The sequence below is a fragment of the Anser cygnoides genome, chromosome 2, assembly GCF_040182565.1.
Source record: "Anser cygnoides isolate HZ-2024a breed goose chromosome 2, Taihu_goose_T2T_genome, whole genome shotgun sequence".
NCBI classification, from domain to species: Eukaryota; Metazoa; Chordata; class Aves; order Anseriformes; family Anatidae; genus Anser; species Anser cygnoides.
In genome coordinates, this window is record NC_089874.1 from 51,693,303 (window position 1) to 51,714,937 (window position 21,635).

Below are 21,635 nucleotides of genomic sequence, written 5' to 3' on the forward strand. Positions count from 1 at the left end.
ACAGAGTGGAATGAAACAACTTTTTTTTTTTTTTTAATCAAAATTTGTAGGAAAACATTTCCACTAACCAGATATTGTCTGGGTTTGCATGCAATCTGCAAATCAAACCCTGAAAGTTGACAGTAAAAATGCTTACAATATCTGTAAATAACCAAGAGGATATTCCCTGTTCTGAATGCCTCTCCTTTCAGCTGTGACATCACAAATCCCATTATGTCTGTACCCCTCCTAGTCTGTCAGGTTTATTATATCCAGGCATGGTGGCAGCAGCCTCCATCTTACTGTGCTGTACCTATACATCTCACTCAGCTAACATGGAAGGAGAAAAAAAAAAAAAAAGAGCTATTTTCATAATCTTTGGCATAGCTTGAGGACAGCAGTACCGTCTCTTTCCAAATCTACTTGAAACATCTGTTCTGTTTTTTCCCCCTTCCCAAAATATATAATCCATATAAAAGATTTAGTCCTTTGATTAGTCCCATAAGAGTTATTTTTAAATTTACCTTTGAAATTAAAAGAAACCAAAAATAAATCTTTGGCTGTCTAGGAAATAACTTTTTAAATAAATAAAGCAGCAGCAAGTATGCAAAAAGGCATGCTAATTTTCTGCTACAAATGCATACCAAAATAGCAAGATGCAAGAATCAGAAGATTCTCTTCAAATTCTCTGTTCCATCAACACCTCATGGTAAGTAGTAGACAATATTCTTCTTTATTTTATTATACTAGATAAAGCAATAAAAATGAGCTGCTGTATTTTCAGCCTACAAGGACAGACTACCCCATTCTGCTGATTCTCGTACTTACTACCTGACTCCCGGAGGAATGAGCCCTTCCAGCCCTCCTTTGGCCAGTACTATCAGCACGCTCTAGAAGGGTGACAGTTTTTCAGCTTTATTCCAATGAATAGAAAAAGTTTCTCTAGAAAAAGTTTTCAGTACCTTCAGTAACTACTGCATTCAAATTGTAGCTGAAATTCAATAAAAGATTAAAATGCCTTTGTGGAGTGAAAGGATGGCAAGGAACTTCTCTTTACTTGCACAGACACAAGCTCTGCTAGTAAGGAAGAAAGTTCTGGGGCAAAAACAGATTATTGTATTAGAATAGTTTAGTCCAATTCTCTGTAGCAGTCCAAAAGTAAAACAGAAAAGAAACAGAGCATTATCAGTTATAATGGAATGAATGTAGAATACAACAACAACAAAAAAGCTATGTCAATACACAAATATTTTATTTTCTCTCAGTAGGACATAACAACAAGAAAATGAAAAGCAAATGATGAAATAAATGAAGGTATCAGGTGGTTCCCACAAGTGGCACCTTTATGCTCACAGCCTCTTTAAAGAGACCATTGAGGGGAGATGATGCCACGTTCTGCAATATCCTCGCTGGCAGAAGGTAGGCAGGACACAGTTACATTTCCTGTGACAGCTACCGAGGGGCATTGGAGGCACTCTCCTCACAGGAGGTTCAAAACAAACAGAAGTAGATTTCTTCACCTGAAGTCAGCTGTTAAATCCACTGCCAATGAGCACAGTGAACAGTACATGTTCCCATTGGTTCAAAAAGTGATGGGAATAAAAATCAGAGATTATTAACTACAAAGACGCTTCCATGCTTACAAGTCCAAGTCTCGCAAGCCGTAAACCACCGAAAGCTGAGAAGATCCTGGGAAAGCAGCAACACAAACTCACCCTCTTCTTGTGCTCTTTCTGAAGCACCCACAACAGCTCAATGAAGATCCTGAGCATGACAGCGTTCAATCAAACTGCTTATACCCATTAAGATAGAGATCCTGAGCTACCAATGACATTGTCATTGTCTTTGTGTTTACTACAGGCATTCAGATGTTCTATAAAAACCATGATTCAATGCATATGTCACTACTTTTTCATTTGAAAAAGAGGAAACTTTGATCAATGTTGCTATTCCTGCCCCTGAGTTTTCCCTCTCCTTACCAATAAAGTCCTTCCTTTATAGATATGCAAAATGCCGTTTTCATATTCACACTTCCAAACCAGCTTTAGATGCAAATAACCATGTAAAATTATTGTGGAATAGGCAATGCAATTCCCAGACAATGCAGATCTTAACTGAAACTTTCCCTTCTCAAAGAACAGAGAAAGGTAGGAAGAATTGATACCTTCCTGGTACTTCACTGCCCTGCATTTCAGAAGCATCTTTGGGTCAGAGGTGAAAGGATCCAACCACAGAAGCAACACAGTAAAGTCTAGGCAGTGATGAAAATAAAATAAGCATTCCTACCACACCACCATGGGCTCAGGGAAAGGATGCCCATTTCCTACACCCATACCAAAACAAGCTATGTCCATTGCAACCTAGGCAGGATACCACTGACTGAGCGAGTTTCTAATAAATTGTAACTTTATTTAATCATGAGGAACACAGTTCCATGGACTGAGGTGTGTCAGTTTAACTATTTCCTAACATGGTCTTCCCCTACTGTGGCAATACTTCACTCCTTCAGTACACAGCCAAAGTCTCACTACAAAGAGAATCGATGCCAAAGCTTTTGATTCTTTCTTCCCCCTTTCTAAATTAAATAATTTTGCACTCAAAATTATTAAAATACCTCAGGACCAGACAACCTCAAGCAACTAATCAAGTCAATTGCAGTGTCATAGCACTCACCAGTGGTGTTGCCAGATGATGAAAAGAGCTTACAATGTGGTTACCTGGGATTATCTCATCAGAGCCCTTAAGAGAATGAGATAGACTGACCATCTCTCAATTGGATTAACTGCTGCAGAGGTGTCAGCATTTCAAAACCCATTCCAAAAGTCAGACTCTTCCCAGCCAAGAACAGAACAAGTGCATCCACTTCTTCTGCCCCTCTTCTACATCATCAGGGCCACACACTGAGAGAAGCTGGCAAGTATTAAAACAGGTCCTGCAGAACTATGTTTTAAGTGGATGGTACACCGATTTCCCAACCCATGCTATAAAGTCATTGAAACCCTTGGGCACTTGTCCAGACATATGAATTTACTGGACAAGTTCCCAGCATTAGGATTAATTAAATGCACATGAGTCAGGACTTGCTTATTCACTGCAGTTTCTAATGGTAGTCCCCAGTATTAAAACACCTAGGAATGCTAAACCCCAGAGACTACAGGCAAATAGTTACACTCGGACCCAATCATCCACAAATCACTAATGACTAGGGAAGGAGACAGTGCATTGACACTAAGTGTTGGCGGGGGGGGGGGGGGGGGGGGGCGGCCAGAAAAATTGAACATACTACACTGATGGATGGAGATGCTCAGGGGACTGCTAGACCAAATATTCTAATATTATTTTCCGGCGGGGGGGGGGGGGGGGGGGAGGAGGAAGGGGGGGGCTTGCTTTTTGTTTTTTAAATGAGAAACCAGCATACAATTACTTTAACTGTCATTGACAGAGTCAAGTATAGAAAAAGGGGAGGAAAAATTCTTAGTAAAGCAACAACACAGTATTTTTCTTATAAATTAAGACACATAGCAAAAAATGACTACAAACAAAATCCAGTAAGCAAGGCAGGTATTTCCCCCTCTATACACACAGCATTCACACCGGATTCTTACTACCAAAAAAAATCCAAATCCTACCTCATACATACAGTTAGACAAATGCCTAACTTCATATATTGAAACAATTTCCTATCTCATCTAAAACAGAGGCCTTGGTATAAAATAATTCTATTGTAAATTAATAGAACAGCCAGAGAGAAATTCATAACATGGAAAACTAGCTGGAGGGCACTATACCTAGCATCCAGTTACGAACCAAGAACAGAGCCATGTTTATACCTCATATACTGAAACAACTTGACTAGTCTGAACTTCTCTAATGCTTTGCTACACTTAATTCAATATAGACCAAAACAAACCCATTTTCCCTAAACATCAAGATGCCTCTAAATCTTGACACAATTTCCTGAGCCAAGTAGCCACTTTATTATACAAACTTATAATGACCTGTCAGAGACATGGTGCAAGTATAACAAAACAAGAATGGAATAGAGAGATGGCAAAACACTAAGCACAAAACAGGGAGAGCAATAATGAAAGTTAAGAAAAGAACACACTGATCCTCCAGTTGCATTTCTACCAATGAATTGTCTTTTAGGTGCCCAGAGGTCTCCAAAGACTTTTTAGAGCATATAAGCTCTCCCTGATGATCAATGTTAGAGGAAAGAGAAAAGAAAACAAGTTCATACTTATTGTTACAAGCTTTTGGGATATGAAAATCAAAATTATTAATATCCTTGTAGCTTTACTTGTTCTTTAAGCAAATAACCTTCACTCTCGGATTTGTATTTAGCAAACAGCCACTCTCAATATATTAAAAGGATGGTTATCAGATGAAGCTTTGGGACATGAAATTTTGCTACATTAGAAATTAAATCCTCATTCTTTCTCGCCCACAGCATATTCTCTTATGTTCATCCCATCAAACAAAACAAAAGAGACGATACAAAAGTTTGCATAGAAAAATCTACTTGCAAATGGAAGAAACTCAGGCAGTTGTCAGAAAACCACACGAAGTACCACTGAAACAAATTCTCAAAGCTCATAAACTAAGGATCCCTGCAGGAAATGTGAATAAAAGGTCAAAGATAAATACACTAGCTCCCTTTAACACCCTGCCCAAAAGTATGCATGCATGCATACATACGTATGCATACAGATGCTCTCCCTTTTATTTGGATTTCAAGTTTCTTTATTCCTTTTTGATATATGCCATAAAATCCATATGCTGAGAAGTGTTTAATGTCAACTAAGCTTTGCCCGAAAATCCATCCTTTCACAATTCTAGCATATAGAAGTTTTGTATATACCATATGTGTTGGCACTTAGAATTTGTTTAAGATTTAAAGCTTGTAATATATACAAAAAAATACCTCAAAACTGCTTTGAAGTATGACATTTAAGAAAATCAAGACAAATATCCTCAAGCTCTGCAAGTTGTTAGACAAACAGAAAGAAGTTAAAATAAAGGTGCTACCAAAAAAAAAATAAAAAAGAAAAGAAAAAAAAAGAAAAAAGCGTTTTTCCCTTAACATGTTTGTATTTAATAACAATCAAAATCATTATGTAATTGAGGAATGCAGGAATCACAAGTGCTTGTTATTGGGGCATATCACTGGTCCACCCACTTCTAAGAAAATTAAAGTGTGATGTTAAACTAGCCAACAAAATTGTATTAGATGTCTTCACAAACAGCAGAGATTCATTTCAGTTGGTGACACATATCACATGTATGAACCTGCCATACATCAGAAGTGCAGCTATTTGCAGATCTTGTGTCTATTTTGTAGTCCTGAAAACATCCGATATTTCATATTTTACTATAGAGATACTACTCCGGCAGCAGGCTGGTGAATCTGATACACAGCATTATTCAAACTGATATATCTATCAGATTTTCCTACTCCAACTGCAAATTGGAGGGACAGACTAGATCACATACTTCCACACAGGCATGTTCATGCCACCTCTTGCATCCTCATAATTTGACTGAACAAGCAGGAAACTTAATATTCCCCAGACCTGCTCTAATAATTAATACATTAAAACAAAAAGTAAACGATCTCAAGGCTACTATACTCATGCCCCAGTTCTAATGTACTTTATTAAGCTTTCAGTAGGTGCACCCAGTTTCAAAAAAAAAATAATAATAAAAATAAAAATAAAATGATAATAAAAAAATGTTAAATACAATCTATATTCACATGAATTTGCATGTGGATTCCTAGTTAAAATGATTATTAACAAGCACAGTAAGATTACCAGAAAGTGCATTACTACTCTGCATACATCAAATATGCATCTTTGTCTGCCTTTTTCTCCTGCTTATCTTTCCTGTTTGGAATGTTAGACTTCTATGCTATGTAAATGAAAATATTTAATTATGCAAAGCAAAGGGGAAAGGTTTACATTATTATAATTGAGTTAAAATTCTTTCTGCTTTAAGCTCAAATACTGAGAAGATAGCTGAGAATCTGTTAAGAATTTCAAAGTCTTAAACTGCTGCTTTATAAACTTTAAGAGCTACACGTGAACAATTTGAAACCTTTTGATGTTAATAAAATTACTGTAATGTATTCAGTTTTCATGGTTAAAACTAAAAGAAGTCTGAAAGCTTAATGCAAATCCAAGGTGAGAAGCAAATTCAGAAAGAAGTTGCTTGCTTGCTACAATTTTTCAACTCTCGTGGTAACCAGAAGAGTCTCACTAGTGATTTATAATTGCTAATGAACAAATGGCTAACTAAGCTAAATGTAAAAACATCTCAAGAAAACAGCACCTCAAAAACAATTTGCTCGTAGAAAGAGGTCTCCTTCAGTTGAAGGAAAATCTATTGTTCATAGCTACAGACAGACTAGTAATCATCCCATCCAATGGTCAGTGTGATACATTGAAGATTGCAGCCATTTCAAACTGATAGATGTCTTACGTCTCCAACACTTGACTATTCAGAGACACTCAACAAATACGCCAATGCCGTAAACAGTAAAGCAGCATGTCAAAGAATGATAAGTTTTTAGTAAGATTTTCATTGAGTTTCATGCTAAAACAAGTAATCAACTTCACTTTCTACTGGCATGCAGAAATATAGAAAAGTCCAGCAAGGCATAAACACTTGTACAATTTGAAAGGAGGTAGAAGAAGGCTCCCCACATTCAACTGACACCACCTTCTGCAAAGCTGCCATTTCTTGGTTTTGAAATTCTGAGTTTAGAAGGAAAGTTAAAAAGATAAGAGATCACATAGACTGTGAGATGATAGAACATGTTGGCTATTTACTCACATTTCATAATAAGGCGGTAACTTTTTTCTCATATCAACCTCATCACATTTCTGGTGTCCCAGCTACAGTGATTTGCTTTACTGGGACACAACCACACAATTTGCAAGTACACACATACTTATTTAGTTTACCATTTCTGAGATGTGTTGATAGGTACCCTTCAAAGATTCAGACATTCTCTGCCATATAGCAAAGGCACTGTCTTGCTCCCATGCCACATCAGTGCTAAGCAACAGAAAAGATTTAAGCATTTTGAGGTCAATATTTCCAGTGTGAAGCCCTCATCTCTTCACTGTGCCTCCCTAAGCTGTTCAAGTCAAGCTCCACTGACCCTCAAGGTCTGAGACCTTCCAGGCTTCCTCAGGCACAGAAAAAACCAGCAGCCTCAAACACTTATTCAACTGCTCATTGACACTAAGATGGTGATGGTGCCAAAAAATAATAATAATTGTGGGTATCGTCTTCTGGTGCTACAAAAAGAGATGGTTCTGACTTGGTTACTCATCCCAAACATGGGAGCATCTAAGAGCAGAGCACAGGCTCACAGCTGTAGTAGTGGTGCCACAGTATCACCTCCTCTCAGACACTGGGGAATTATTTTGGAAAAAGGATTACAGAGTCATACTAACCATTCCATAATTATGATTGAATTTTGCTTTCTACTATAGGCCCAGTTCTAATGCTTCTCTCGAGGGCAGAGATGGATGAAATTACTTAGCTAATTACAAGCATACATACTTGTAAACATTTGGCTGTGCTACTAATATTGGATTACTTGGGCTCTGAATGCAAGTAGATTTGAGCTTTTCCATGACTGCTTACATATGCCTTCTTTAGGTAACTGAACTCTGGACAGGCTTTTTTAAGGTTAAATGAATGTTACAGTATCCAGCCTTAGCTCCAGCCTGAGCCAGCATTTCTATCGGGTTTCTCTCCTGGCACAGCCTACACCATGTACTGCGCTGCATATTCTGGAACCTCTGCCTCCCTTGCTTCTTCCCCGCCCCCCACAAGAAAAACCTCACACCACTGAAGGCATTAAAATGCATTAAGCTGGATGACTGCAAAATGTCACGAGTCCTCACTGACTCCACCGTTTAAGTGTGGGTTTTAATAGAGGTAATATTTCTTCATCGCCAGCCAGTGCAAGATTTGTTACCTACACAATGACTCAACTATGACATCTTTTATGAGTGATATGTTAAACTAATTAACATTAACCTAGCAGAAGAATCAGGCGTAAATTAGGGACCATTTCAGTTAAAGATACAGAGAGCTTCTTACTGATAATTTTCCCTAAACAAAAGACTTTGACCCTTGAAGTATGAGATTTAATTTTTTAATTAATATTAACTGATGCAGAATTTCTATGCCGATTTTTTTGGAACACAATTTCCACTGATTTCTTTTTCATCATAGAATAATAAGGAACATAAAGGTAGGTGCAGCTAGTTTCTAAATCCAAGAATTAATAAATAAATAATAAATCCAATTCTAAATAATAAATCCAATTCTAAATCCAAGAATTGGAGAACCAACACAGGTCAAGAGCCATACAAAAGTTATTAGAAAAATTAAATATGTTATTATGCTTAATGAATTTTTTGTTCCCCTTTCCAATTGGGAGGAGGGAAAAAAAAAAAAAAAAAAAGAACAGCCAGGAAAGCCTATAGATTTTGTCAGCTCTGCTATACAGAAAGCATGGCGTTAGACCCAAGTGCAGATATCAACTCTTCACAGCAGTATATCTCAGGACCTCAATTTCTCATCTTTAAACACCAAGACAAAAGGAGGATTAAGTCAAAATTCACTGAAAATACATATTACAATACTTGTCCAACAGATATGCCAATAATTTACCAACAGGTGCACCCTGGCTCTCTTTACAGAGAAGCTAGACGTACTAAGAAGCTGCATGTCCCTCAGTAGCTGTTATCAAGCATCTTTCTGGCAAGTGCTGTTGTGCCACCGTCAACCCTTGCCTCTCTGCAGAGCTTTTCTTTTATGCAGAAGGAATTGATCTTGCCTAAGCAGCAGTAGAGGTACCCTGTTTCCCTTTCTGTGTTGTGCAGTGATGGCAGTATATGATCCATAACAAGCTCTCTCTTGCCAAAACATTAATCCAGGCACTGACCTGAAATAACAGGGTGTAACTTCACATTCTCTTCATCCTGGAAACATTCACACAATTTAAAAACAAGAATGAAAACATCCTCCTTCTCTTATAAAAATCGTGGCCATATACCACTGTCCATAGGAGAGAACAAACAGGGAAAATACTGCATGCAAATGGTTCTGGGAACACCTGAGCTGTCTGCACAGCACTGTTCACATCAAGCAATCAGAAGCCTAGGTTACAGCTCTTTCTTTAATTCAGCAACTATAACTTGGGTCTTGGATACACCATTTCTGACACAGGAGAGCAACAAGTCAGTTTCTGAATGTGAAGGGATGGGGAGCTCTCCATCTGAACAGATGACTGTGTCTGCAGATCCAAGCTTTACATTTTCTTATTTTTAATAATGCTGTGGACATTTTTCAGTGTCTAGAATATGCTCTCTTACACAGAGAGACCAACTGTGTTTTCCAACATTGTACCGACAATTTTTAAAGAAATACACACAACTGAAGATGTCTAACACTGGGCAGCAGACTCACACATACAGATCTGCAAAAGAATCCTTACTCTGCTTCTTTTCTGCCCTACTCTCCCTCAGATCTGTTGTACGTTAACTCACTGCCTTTTGCAACTGAGTTCAGGAAAAAAATAAAAAAAAATAAAAAAAGCACAGCACTATTTCAACTGCAACACATGATCCAAGGTCAAAGCAGCGGATTGATTTCTGTCGTTTTGCAAATGTGAAGAAATCAGTCTATGAATGGTTCTGGTCTTTCTTTGCAAACATCTTTCTACCTGCCTCAGATAGCCATCTGCACTGCATGAAGTCCACAGCAAGCAACATTCCACACACAGCTTTGGCGGTACTCAGAACAATTCTTAAAGAAAATGTTAAAGCAAGATCAACCAATAAATAAATAAATAAACCTTCTCTCGATGTTTCAAATATTACACTGTGCATAATTTAAAACAATTTATTCTGTTAAACAAACATATACATGTGCATATACATGTGTACACACACTCACAATAAGCCAGATCAACTACCAGCTGAAAAATACTTTTTTTTTTTTTTTAGCGTTTGTTGTAGCTCTGCTTCAGATACGCCTCACTGCTCTTCAGTCATTTCTTTTAAGGGAAAGCAGGAGAAGGGGAGGAGTTAGCAGCATGCCTGGGATTGAGATAAAGAGTTTTACAACTAATTACAGTGGTATTCTCTCAGTATACCACTGATCACTACTAATTCAATAGTCCCTTTTCCATTATGTCTTTGTCCAATAAGGATTTGCACACAGGATGTACTTTAAGAAACAGATTGGTAAATTGAAACAAGGCATGTATTTCAAGTAGCTAGAAACTCAAGCAAAAAGGGAACACTGCACAGAATGCCACTGACACAAAATAATAGAAGCAGGGTCTGGAAATGCATTAAACATTGCCTCGAACAGAAGGGGGAAAAAAAATCATGTCCCCATCATGAAGCTGCCTCAGGCACCTCACCATTGGTTTTGGGCTATGTGTATGGTGTATGTGTACACATATGTATACATCTAATACACATGTAATTTTAATCTACTATTCTAAAATGTATTTAAACTCATACTTAACACCTTTCTTATATAAAACATTTCAAATGAGCTGGCATCTAATTAATCTTGCATCTAGATGCACCATGTGGTCCACAAGCAGTCTCAACTGATGTTAGGCAAATTGTCTTTTCATTTCTTCAGGGAGGGAGTATGACTTTCTCTGTTGTCTTTAAAACTTCCTTTTCATTCCTATGACTAGGTGTACAATGAGCCGCTGTCATGAGCATATATCAGGATACAGCCCCTTTCCTCCACTGCATGAGTGCTGTAATTCCTGCAGGAGAGAAACATTAAACCTTCTCCAGCTAACACCGATAGATGATGTATGAAGAGCAACTGAGTTGAAAATATAGATTTTTTTTACAGGGATAGCTAATTTGTTTTTGCAAGCTGCATTCCCATTTTGCTTTAAAAACATAATCACTCAACTTTTCTCTCAATTTAAATAAAGTTTTTCATAAAGCATTCCAATCCTCAACTAAATTAGGTTAGAGATACTCATGCATCAAAGTCTTCTGGAGAAGGATGATAATATCCAAATATCAGGTGTTGATAGCATGGAAAATAAGCTATTTGAAAAGAAGTGACAGTTAATACAAATCTGATAAACCAGTTCATGATCTAGGATGCAGATTTCAACCATACACAAAAGTGAAGCTTTAGACCGATAAAGCCACACAATGCACTCACTGCTTAAAAGCTATAAAAACAAAGTTTACCAATCCTGAAGCCAAAAAAATCTACATGATAATGAAAAACCTTTTGATTTTATAAATATGTTTCTTTCAGTCCTTCTTTTGGAAGTGCAATGAATTTCAATCTTTTTTTTTTTTAAAAAAAAAAAAAGCAATGTATTGCATACATGAAGTTGTGAAACAGAACCACTCCCAGTGCCTGCTTTTGACTAAGAACCCTTTCCTAAACATGCTCCATAGGTCCAGTCCAAGAGCTCGAATGAATAAAGCTGCTGCCTATATTGCATTATAAAACTCTGTGGATATGGCGAACTCAAACTCCAGAGACAGCACATCCTTCATCTTGCAAACTCTGATCTTTACCAAGACTGTTTCTTCTAACATCTCTGCAGTTTCCAACTCTTGCGGCCCAAAGCTATTAAACAACAGCACCTCTGCAAAGCATAGCCAAGCCCATATTCACATCCCATGAGGCAGCGCAGGAAAAAGACACCTGAGCTACTCCAGCTCAGTCCCCTCCAGCACCAGCACAATTCAAAGTCACATCATACACAAGCTCAGCTGAGAAGCAACTTTTAATAGACTGAATCCAGCAGCACCATTATACAGCTAACTTGGTTCTGGATCTAAATCAATGCACAGGCCGGTGTAGTGCCACACAAGGCAAAAGCAGCAGTTTGCTTAGACATACCTCAATGTTTGCTGCATGGTCTAGGTATCTCCTTAGATATTCTGGAGCCATCACAACTTTTGTTATTTTCAGAACATACTCACAGAGCAACCCCAAAATACCAACTGAAAGCCAGTCTGCAAATGCTGAAAGATAGTTTAACAAGAAGCCAGCCACACTGAATCTTAGCTCTGAGATCATCTCAAGACAACATATACAATCCCTGAGCCACTTACCTAAAAATGAATTTCTGTCTTGCACAATATTGGAAAAACAGGCAGAAGAGGCTAGCTCATATCCTCAACTCAAGACAACAGTTGCTTTTGGAGTAAACTTAATTTAAAACATGCAATGTTAAAGTTGACTTTAATTCACTGTGCAGCATTGAACAGAAACAATTTTATCATTCACCATAAAGAAGCCAATACTGCTGATCCCTACAATATTTATAACCTGTGTTACAGACATTTAAAGATTTCACTACATTTTCCCATTAGAAATGCCCTGATGGCACAAGCCTCCAGATGCATAAATTATGACAAACTGCTTCTAATCCATTTCCACAATATCCACCTCTCTGTTCTCTGCCACATCAATCATCAGCTTCTGGCCCTCATTTTCAAGATTCCTTGCCACTTCCTTTCCTCACCTGCCATTGCTGGCTCACAACTAAATCAAATCACATCCTTATCCACCCAGAGGAAATGTTCTCAGTGACCACTTTCTACTTTTCATGACAAATGTCTGCCTTCATCATTGCCACCACCACCCCATCCACCTGCCATGCCTACAAGGAATCCTACCCAAATGCATATGGCTCTACTTCACTGCTCTCCCTTACCTCTGAAAAAGCAAATCTGACATCCAGAACAACACTACACTCATGTTCTGCGCAGGTCTTAAAGCAGCACTTTTCAGGGAGAAAATGCTTTATAAACAAGTCTTAAGGAAAAAAAAAAAAAAAAAGCAAAGGTTGATAATGAACATTTAAGATGTCTCAAAATGCAATGTACTTCATAAGATGGCAATATTGTCCCTGTATGGAAATTTAGCTTCCTTTTAGTATTTAAGTATTAAAAAATGCAGCATATGTAATCATTTTTGTTATTTTTAGCAGAAGCATGCACATTTAGATTAGTTACGAGCATTTTCTTCTTCTTTCTTTGTAAAGAATTAAATATTTTCCTCACTAATGTAAAATATTCATGGATATGAATACAGGCATTGCACTTGCAGTAGCCTTATAAACTTTCAGTGGAAGTACTGTCCCTGTTCTCACACAAAGACCACATTTAATTTTGTGTTAAAATATTCTTAATCCCCGTAGCTTATCCAACTCCCCCTGCCTAACCCAAACATGTCTATGCATTTTAATCATGGAAAGGTCAAGGTATCAAGCGCAATAGCAGACTACCTCAGACTTCATAAATAGTTTGTGACAAGTTTCATGCAATAACGATGAAAGCACAAAATATATATATATATATCAAAATAGAATCTGTTGGTGAGTTGGAAAGCTTCTTGCTACATAAAATAAATACAATCAAGAGAAAAAAAGCTGTATTCCAGAAGGCATATGCCTGTGTCCAGACTTAAATGATAGTATTTATATACAGTATCTCACATGGTATGGAAGCTTCCTTTTCATTATAAGTTCTCATGCAGTATTTCAGAATCATAACTAACAGATTTCAAGTGGCAACTCTCTCCTTCCAGCCTTGGCCAACATTCCTTCCTCTCTTCTGGAACTTGCTCTCACAAAAAAAAAAAAAAAAAAAAAAACCACCTTACTCTGATGCTTATACCGATTTTCTAAGAGTATTGTACCCCAAGTTATCCCGTAAGGTGAAAAACAAGTGAAAGCAGAGAAAAAAGAAAATGGCATATTTTCAACTATGATTTCTGCTATATCAAGCTAAATGATTAACACATGAGATTCAACCAGCACTAAGATAAATAAAGGGGAAATATATATATATATATATATCAATACCATTTTTTGGAGCCAAAACTAAAATAACTCCACTGCATCCACAGAAACTTTAAGGCTGTTCCAGACACCTGCAAGCAGAGGGGCCCTGTCCCACGGCTCCCACCTCGCCTTCCCAGTGAGGAGCTCAGAGTCAGTGCTTCCCCTGCCATTCCCCTCACAATTACACAATGCTCAGGCTGTTTGGAGGTCCTTTCAGGGGCTAACAATCGTATTTTCAAAAGCTGCCTCCCAAAATTTTACTCAAGAATCACGTTGCACCTCCTCATGCAGCAGAGGATGCTCTGGCAAAGCTTCTTTGCTCTGCACTGTCAGGAGCTGCGAACTCCCTGTGGAAGGGTGAAAGGCAGCAGTCCTTTAGGAAAGTGTACTTGTCCATGTTTTGGCACAGGAACCAGCAGGACAAACACGGGTCTATGGAAATGTGTATCTTGCCTGGGAGCTCTGGAGCTCATTCTCCCCAAAAAATTACTTCAGCTAAAGGGAAAGAACAATCGAAAACTTGAAATGAAGTCCTTATTGAACTTTTCTTTCTAGCTTCCTACGGATTCTTCTGCAGGAAGATATTCTATATACCATCTCCTCCATCTGTTGCCTAAAAATACAGAAGTTACTGAGTCTGCCCTTTTCTCCCCTGCCCACTCCTCACAACTCCAAAACTGTATCTCACCCACCAATGACACACTACAAGCACTTCTTGCAGCCTGTTAAATCTCTTCTCCTTGGGTGCTCTGTTGGCCTGAGACATCCCCAAGGTTATTCCCTCTTCAGCTAAATGGGGTAAGACACTTTCTCACATGACAAACTACACTGACTAAAAAACTTTCTTAACTGAGAGCACAGCTGAAAGGAGGAACCGCATCTCTGAAAGTCTGAATTTGGTTTAATTTGGTTAGTGAAAGTTCTGCTACCAATTTAACTACCACACACCCCAGGGTAGATCTGTGAGCAGGAGTTCAGAGCTCAGCCCCAAGCCCACGATGCCTGCAAGGACTTCCTTCTAGGACAGCCACAAGCAAAGCAAGCAATGGACCAACTGCAACCACAAACCAACAGAACAACCCTTTTCACACCCTTCTATGGAGCTACAGCATCACAGCTCACATGCCTGGAGCCCTCCTCCCCTGCAGCAGTTCCCAAGTTCCTCAAAAGCAGCTTCCACTGGAGGAAGTAGGGCTGATTCCTGCCTCTTTTAGTGAAGTTTCTCCCCATCACTCGTCCCAGGATGATGGTCCTTCACTACAGCACTGAGCCTCTATCCCTCTCCTTACCTGCAAGCCCACTGCCTCTTTTGCTAGGATTCCTCCCAGGAAAAAGGTGCAGGAATGCTCCAGCGTGCCCTGCCTGGAGACACCACAGCATCAGCAGAAAGTATGCCTTGCCTCACACCAACACAGCACACCTACCCAGTAGGCAGCTATTGTGCTAGATGTTTCCTAGCTGACCATACTTTCTCTTTCCCCTCTATCTTATCTCAGAATATGAGAATACTTCATTTTGTTTTATGGGAAGTAGTCCAAAATAATTGGAAGACAGATGAATTGTATTCTTCCTTTCTATATCTTAACAGTTCTGTCACTAAGTTATCATTGTCCGAAATATTCCAGGTATAAACAAAAACAAATATATCTAATAATTTGCAAAATACTTCATGAAACCTATGGCATTCAATCTACATAAACTCTCAAATTAAGCTAAGATAAATGGTTGTCCCTATTTACATTAACTTTAGGTAAAAATTTATTTCAGTTTTTAGTGTTGATGAAAATGAATGGTTTTCATACAGATAAATGAAGTGTATTTTTTCTGTTACGAAGAATAACCACTGTCCAGATTAGGTTTTAAAAAGAGATGCAAATGCATAAGAAACTGAATAAGGAGAATCCACACAGAAAGCAAGAACAACAACAACGAAATCACAATTTTGGTTTCCATTAAATACAGAATTAAATGCAGAAATGTAATGACTGGGCTTTTTTTCTAAGATGATGCTAGATAGCAGCTCTAAATACTTTCATCCAGCACAGTCCATTTTTTACTCTTTTTTTCCTCTTTCCACCAACAGCTCAGGACTTTCCTTTTCTGAGACTTCAAATTAAAGACTTCCATAAGGCTAACTTAAGTCACACAAAGTTTAAAAAAGTACCAACACAGACCAATACTAAGAATCATACCTAAAAGTACATTAATTGTCTTTAGTAAGTAACAGAAAGCTTAACCATAATAATCAAGAAAATTAAGAGAAGGTCTTGATTTAAAAAGTCAGAACCAGAAAATTAGTACTCTATTTATTGTCTCTTGTATCTCTATTTACAACTGGAAATGATAACAAGTAATTATTTGTTCAGATTTCTATTTTGCTCCAAAGTAGGGCAGCCAGCTCAGCACTTTTCTTAAGATTACAAATACTTGTCTGCCCTACATACAGGCTAGACTTGAACCAATCAGATAAGTAAAAACACACAGCAAAAGCAACAATTTTCATGTCATTCATTTTCGGCTATACATAACAAGTACACAAAACAAGTATAAAAGATCAGATTTTAAATCATTTTAATATTTGCTCTGTGATTTCAATAGTTCACTAAGGGGCTCGATGATTTCCTCATTGTTGGATTAACACTTAATCTAGATTCATGAATAATTTGGTGTTCAAGAATAACTCTTTAACAGCTTGTTTCCTCTGCTAGCTTTTATTTCTATTTTGTACATCAGTTATCTCTTATAATAACGTCTTCAACCCAGAGACTTTCACAGCACTAGAACATCTGAGATGCAAACAGTCTGCAAAAGTCCTTTAAATTGATACTTAAAAAACATACTAAACAAAATGATTCCTGCAATTTGAAGAGAAATCCTTCTATTTCTTACACCTGAATTATCCATAAAACATTTTGTCACTATTTGGAAGAAGAGGCATCAAAAAGTATCAGGTTGTTTTCCTGAGTTCAACTCAAAATAGTAAGACACCTTTAAATGAAGTAGGCTATTTGGAAGAATGCAATTGTGGAAAATGCTTTGTTTAAACTGTTTCTAACTTACTTTTAAGACGAGTTAATTAGTCATATTTTCTCGAGAGCTGCTAGCTCTCCTAGACCCAACGAAGTTATTACCTTGAAAATATCAGTTAATTCTGAAAACAAAATATTGCCACGTTCAGTTTTTTCCTTTTACATTTAAGATATACACATTGCCAAGCCACTAGGAAGGCATTTGTGTCAGATTATACAACTCAAAACTATTGGTAGACTTCAGCAAAAAGGCAAAGAAAAAAAAAAAGGTTAAAAAGCATGTTTGTTTAAAATTAAGACAATGCACTTAGTATTTTGATGTATGAGACAGAGTATTTTTGCAACAGTTAGGGAGAAGCATACCTTCTGTTAGCTGCAGGACCGCAATGTCAGATGGCAATATAATCCAAATGGTTTGCAACAGCATTTTCTACATTATCCTCACATTTCTGCAAGAGACTCTTCATCTTCTTCCAGTAGCCCACTAATTTACATACATATCCAAAAGGTGAACGCATTTGGTAGTTGCGTGGTACAGTTTGTGCCATGTCAGTCATCCCTGAGGAGACCCAAGTTGTATTCCACCATTCCAAGGACAACGCAGTATGGCACCTAGCACAGACCGACAATTTTGGTAAGCATCCCATTTTCCCGATGACCATATTTTGACCTGTTTGAGTAAGAGGAAGAAGTTTTAGTTCAGCACAGTAACTCTGCCACACCACTTGGACACTAACACGAAGTTACATTCTTTGGAATAATTTCAAACACGTATTTCTTCACAGATTTAGACACATACTGAGCTCAAAGCCCTGTGACGGTGTTTCACTTCAAAAACATCTCCAGACTAGAGTGTAACAGAAGATTCAAACTGGATGCTGTCGGTTTTGTACTTCCAATGCTTTAGGAAAAGGACTTTCATTTTTCTCTATACATTGTACAGTCTTACAACACAGAGAGCACCAAAGTGCCAAGAAAGGAAGGAACATAAAGGCTCTTCACCTGCCCTGGCAGGTATTTCAAAACGTACGAAAAGAATGAGTCTACAAAAAAAAGCCACAAGAAGCAAAAACAAAGCTTGCCTCTGAACGGAATTGCATTGGGATGGTTGAGGGAAGAAGTAATGACATTGTTTACAGTGATCTTTCTCCCCCCTCTAGCCCCAGCTCAATGTCCCACCACCCAGCAGCAGAGCGAGCATCGCTGGGGCTCTGGCTGCAAGCTCACCTGCTGACACTTGACCCAGCAAGGAACAAGCCAAAGCAACCAAAGCTGTGCCTGCCTATGCCAGTACTCCTCCTTTGTCATCCCTTCAGGAGTACCAACAACAGCTTTTTGCTTAGGTTGGCAAGGGGAATATGAGGAAAGGAGAGAAAAGCTTGAGTACTCTGCACAGGAGGGAATAACAATGTGAAAAACAACACTGGGTCTGCCAAGCTGGAGTGGGGGAGAGCACAAGCTTTCAAGTCAAGGACAAGGGAGAGGAATGAGAAGCTTTTTAGAGACTGAAGGGTGAGTGTGGACAGAGATAAAGACTAGAGGAAAGTAGAAGGTGAATAGCAGTGGATGCACAAGAATTTTTGTTAGAAGTTCTGTCCATGTAACTGAGTAACATGCGTGTACAGCAGACCACAGAAGAATTAATTTTGGAAGAGGGAATGAGAAGAAACTTTGATCTTTGTTTGACATCAGGGGAAACCTTAGCATATCTAAGCATGCAGTGGAGGACGTGTGAAATGTAGGCAAAAGACTTATAGAAAATGCAAGTAGGCATATAGGTAGAAGAATAGGTGGAAAAGACCAGGAAAGAAGGATAATGTGTGACAATGGGGAAAGGTGGAAAAGTAGAGAGTTCAGAAAATCTGAGAGATCTGAGGAGGGAGAGGGAAAATGGGCAACGAAGGAAAACAAAACAGCCCAGGGAAGTAATGGCTGGGATGAAAAATGAGGAAAAGTGGCAGTTGTTACATAGCACAGAAAAAATAGACGGGGGAATAAGAAGACACTAAATTAACTATAAAGAGGGCACAGAGGAGAACAAGAGAATCAAGGAAAGCCAAAAGAGCACGAGCAAGTTTTCAGAAAGTTGCGACGCTTCGCCTGGAGAGCGCGAACACCAGAAAGAGCGGAACAAAACCCAAGGCAACGAAACTTTTTGGGAGGGATGAAACAAACCGTGCTGCGCAAGAGGAGACAGGCAGGGACGGGCCCGACTCTCCCCCCTGTCCCCCCACCACCAGGAAGGCACTGAGAAGAACGAAGCCCCCCTCACAACGCGACCCCCCCAGCCTGGCCGGGCGCTCCCGGGGCCGGGCGCTCAGCGGCAGCGGGACCCCCCCGGAGCCCCCGGGACCCAGCGGAGCCCCCGGGCTCCGATAAGTTTTCCCCCTGCTCAGCTTTCCTTTCCGCCAGCTCTTCCAAAACACCCACCAGCCCAGAAAGAAATTCAAAAGGTATTAAAAGAAGACAGGAGCGTCTGCGTGGGGGGACAAGGTCGGCACCCCCCAAGCCGTACCTGCGAGTGCCCTGAGGCACAAAGCACACGCTCCTCGCACGCCCCAGCCGGAGCGCGGCTTGCGGGTGGGGGGGGGGGGTGATGAGGGAGCGCGGAGAGAACAATGAGCCCCGAGACAAAACCTACCTTCGCCTGTCCTCAAAGTGCTGCTTTAGGAGCCTGGAGGGGGGCTGCCCGCTGTTAGGGAGCTGCGGGAAAGTTGGGGAAATCTCGCCGGCTTAAAGTTGCCGCAGCTGAGATAACCCGGGCGAGGAGAGGGAGAGATGGAGAGAGTTCATCCGAGTTTCGCCTTTTGTTCAAGTTGCCCGAGCAGACAAAGAGCCGGCAGCGGCGGCAGGTCCCCGCCCGCGCCCCCCCCCCCCCCCCCCGGCGGGGTCCCGCACTGCCCGCGCCCCCCCGCAACGTGCCGCCCTCCCCATCCAGTCCGCAGCAGCCCCGGCCCCGTCTGCTGCGCAAAACTTCCCTCCAACCGAACCTCCCCGAAAGAAAAGAAATAAATAATAGTACTAATTCAAGGCGGGCGGGGGGGGTGGGAAGGGGGAGAAACATCTCTCAAATCATTATTTCCGGTAGATGCACCTCTTTGTTTGGATTCCCCCGACTGTCAGTGAGGACGAGGCGCTGGGTAGCTGGTTTCGGTCAGTTTGATCTCCAGGAATGAGACGGGCAAAGCAGGACGTAAAGGAAAATAAGTTTTTTTTAAAAAAGAAAAAAAAAAGAAAGAAAAGGAGAAAGAAAACCTCCGGAGTTGCGAAATGAACCCTTTCTGCATGGACACGGGAAGTACATAAATAAACAACTAAAGGGGAATTTGGGAAGACTGTTGCTTCTCCTCCTCCCTCTCCTTTGTACTTTTCCCGAGATCGTAACACCAAAAAAAAAAAAAAAAGAAAGAAAAAAGAAAACCAACAAACAAAAAACCTCCCGTCGGCGGCTCCGTGCCACAGCCGCCGCGGCCAGCCCCTGGCATCCCTACCTGTTGCGCAGAGCCGGGGCCGACCGCATCCGTCCCAAAGAGCCTGGAGGGGCTGCCCGCGGCCCTTCACCTGCCCCCCGGCCGCCCCCACGGGGCTTCTCCCACGGGACCCCCCCGCCGGCAGCCGTCGGGGTCCCCCCGAAAGTTTGGCGAGGCGGGGCGGGCTCGCCCCGAGACAAAAGCAGCGCGGTGCGCAGCGGCAAGGCACCTCACCTCGGGGGGAGGCTGCCAGCCACCTTCCTCCTCCTCGCCCCCGGGCTGGGACACAGGGCCGTGTTGCTGGGGGGGGTGCCGCCCTTTGTCCGTGGAACGGGCTGGGGGCACCCCCGGTGCGCCCCCCGCCCGAAGCCCCCAGCCCTCAGACCCCGTCGGAGCAGGCTGGCCAGGCCTGAAAGATGTCCCACGGACAGCTCGCTTTTTTTTTTTTTTTTTTCCTTAAAAACAAAAGAAAGCTTGAGGAAGTGCCCGGGAATTGGTAATTAACGGCAGCACACACCCGCCACAGCGGGCTAGGTTTGTCAAAGTTAGAAAACAGAGGATGATGTTGAGATGTGTTTTTTCAGAGGAGGGAAAAACAGGATGGGGAGGGCACAGTGAGGCAAAACTATTTATCCTTTGGTGTCCTGTTGACACCTCCTACTCCCCTTGCTCGTCTTCATCCCTTCCTCTCCCTTCATTCTAATCTTGTGCTAGCAACCCACCTAGTCTTGCTTCCAGCTCCTTCTCCCCCTAGTTTTGCAGCTTTCATTCAAACCTTTCCCTCCTACCCAATGCAGTCAACCTCAAAGCCTTGTTCTTCATAATGCTTTATAACTTCCCTCCCAGGATCCTCCCAGGGTCAAACTTTTTATCCTCCTGCCCCAGAGAAACTGTCCCCAGCTCCTTCCTCCTTGCCCAAACAACTTCCCAGGCCAATTTCACTCAGGCCATCCCTGCAGTGGGCAGTCTCCTTCACACCCACCCAAGGACTGGCTGTAGTCATCGTGCTGCCCCAGGCTGCATGCAATCAATGTACCATGTGTGCTCTTCTCCGTCTTCCCATGTTCTGCATCAATGCGCTTTGTTGTTGCTTTTCCTTCTAGCTTGCTGATGTGCCTGAAATGATAGCATGTAACACAGGGTAACACCAGGCATGTGGCATGCTTGCCACATGAATGAAAGAATGGCATCCATTCTTCATTACAATTCCTTTCAACTTACTTTTCTTTTCAGCACTGTGCTTCTGGAGCAACTATCACAACACTTTTATAACTTCCT

General features: G+C 40.6%; 1 protein-coding gene across 12 annotated transcripts in view; it reads right to left on the reverse strand.

The window, feature by feature from the left end:
• Positions 1-20,115, reverse strand: part of LOC106038303 (uncharacterized) — a 289,082-nt gene extending 268,967 nt beyond the window's left edge. For 3 of the 12 annotated variants that reach the window (XR_010829283.1, XR_010829282.1, XR_010829280.1), the window contains exons 1-2: positions 19,529-19,835; positions 17,251-17,557 (exon numbers count right to left, since the gene is read on the reverse strand). The gene's annotated coding sequence lies outside the window, so the exon portion shown is untranslated. Of the gene's footprint in view, positions 1-17,250; positions 17,558-19,528; positions 19,857-19,981 lie in introns of those variants that run through there. The other 9 variants (XR_010829274.1, XR_010829278.1, XR_010829275.1 and 6 more) reach the window with 8 other exon arrangements.
• Between the last annotated feature and the right edge of the window lie 1,520 nt (positions 20,116-21,635).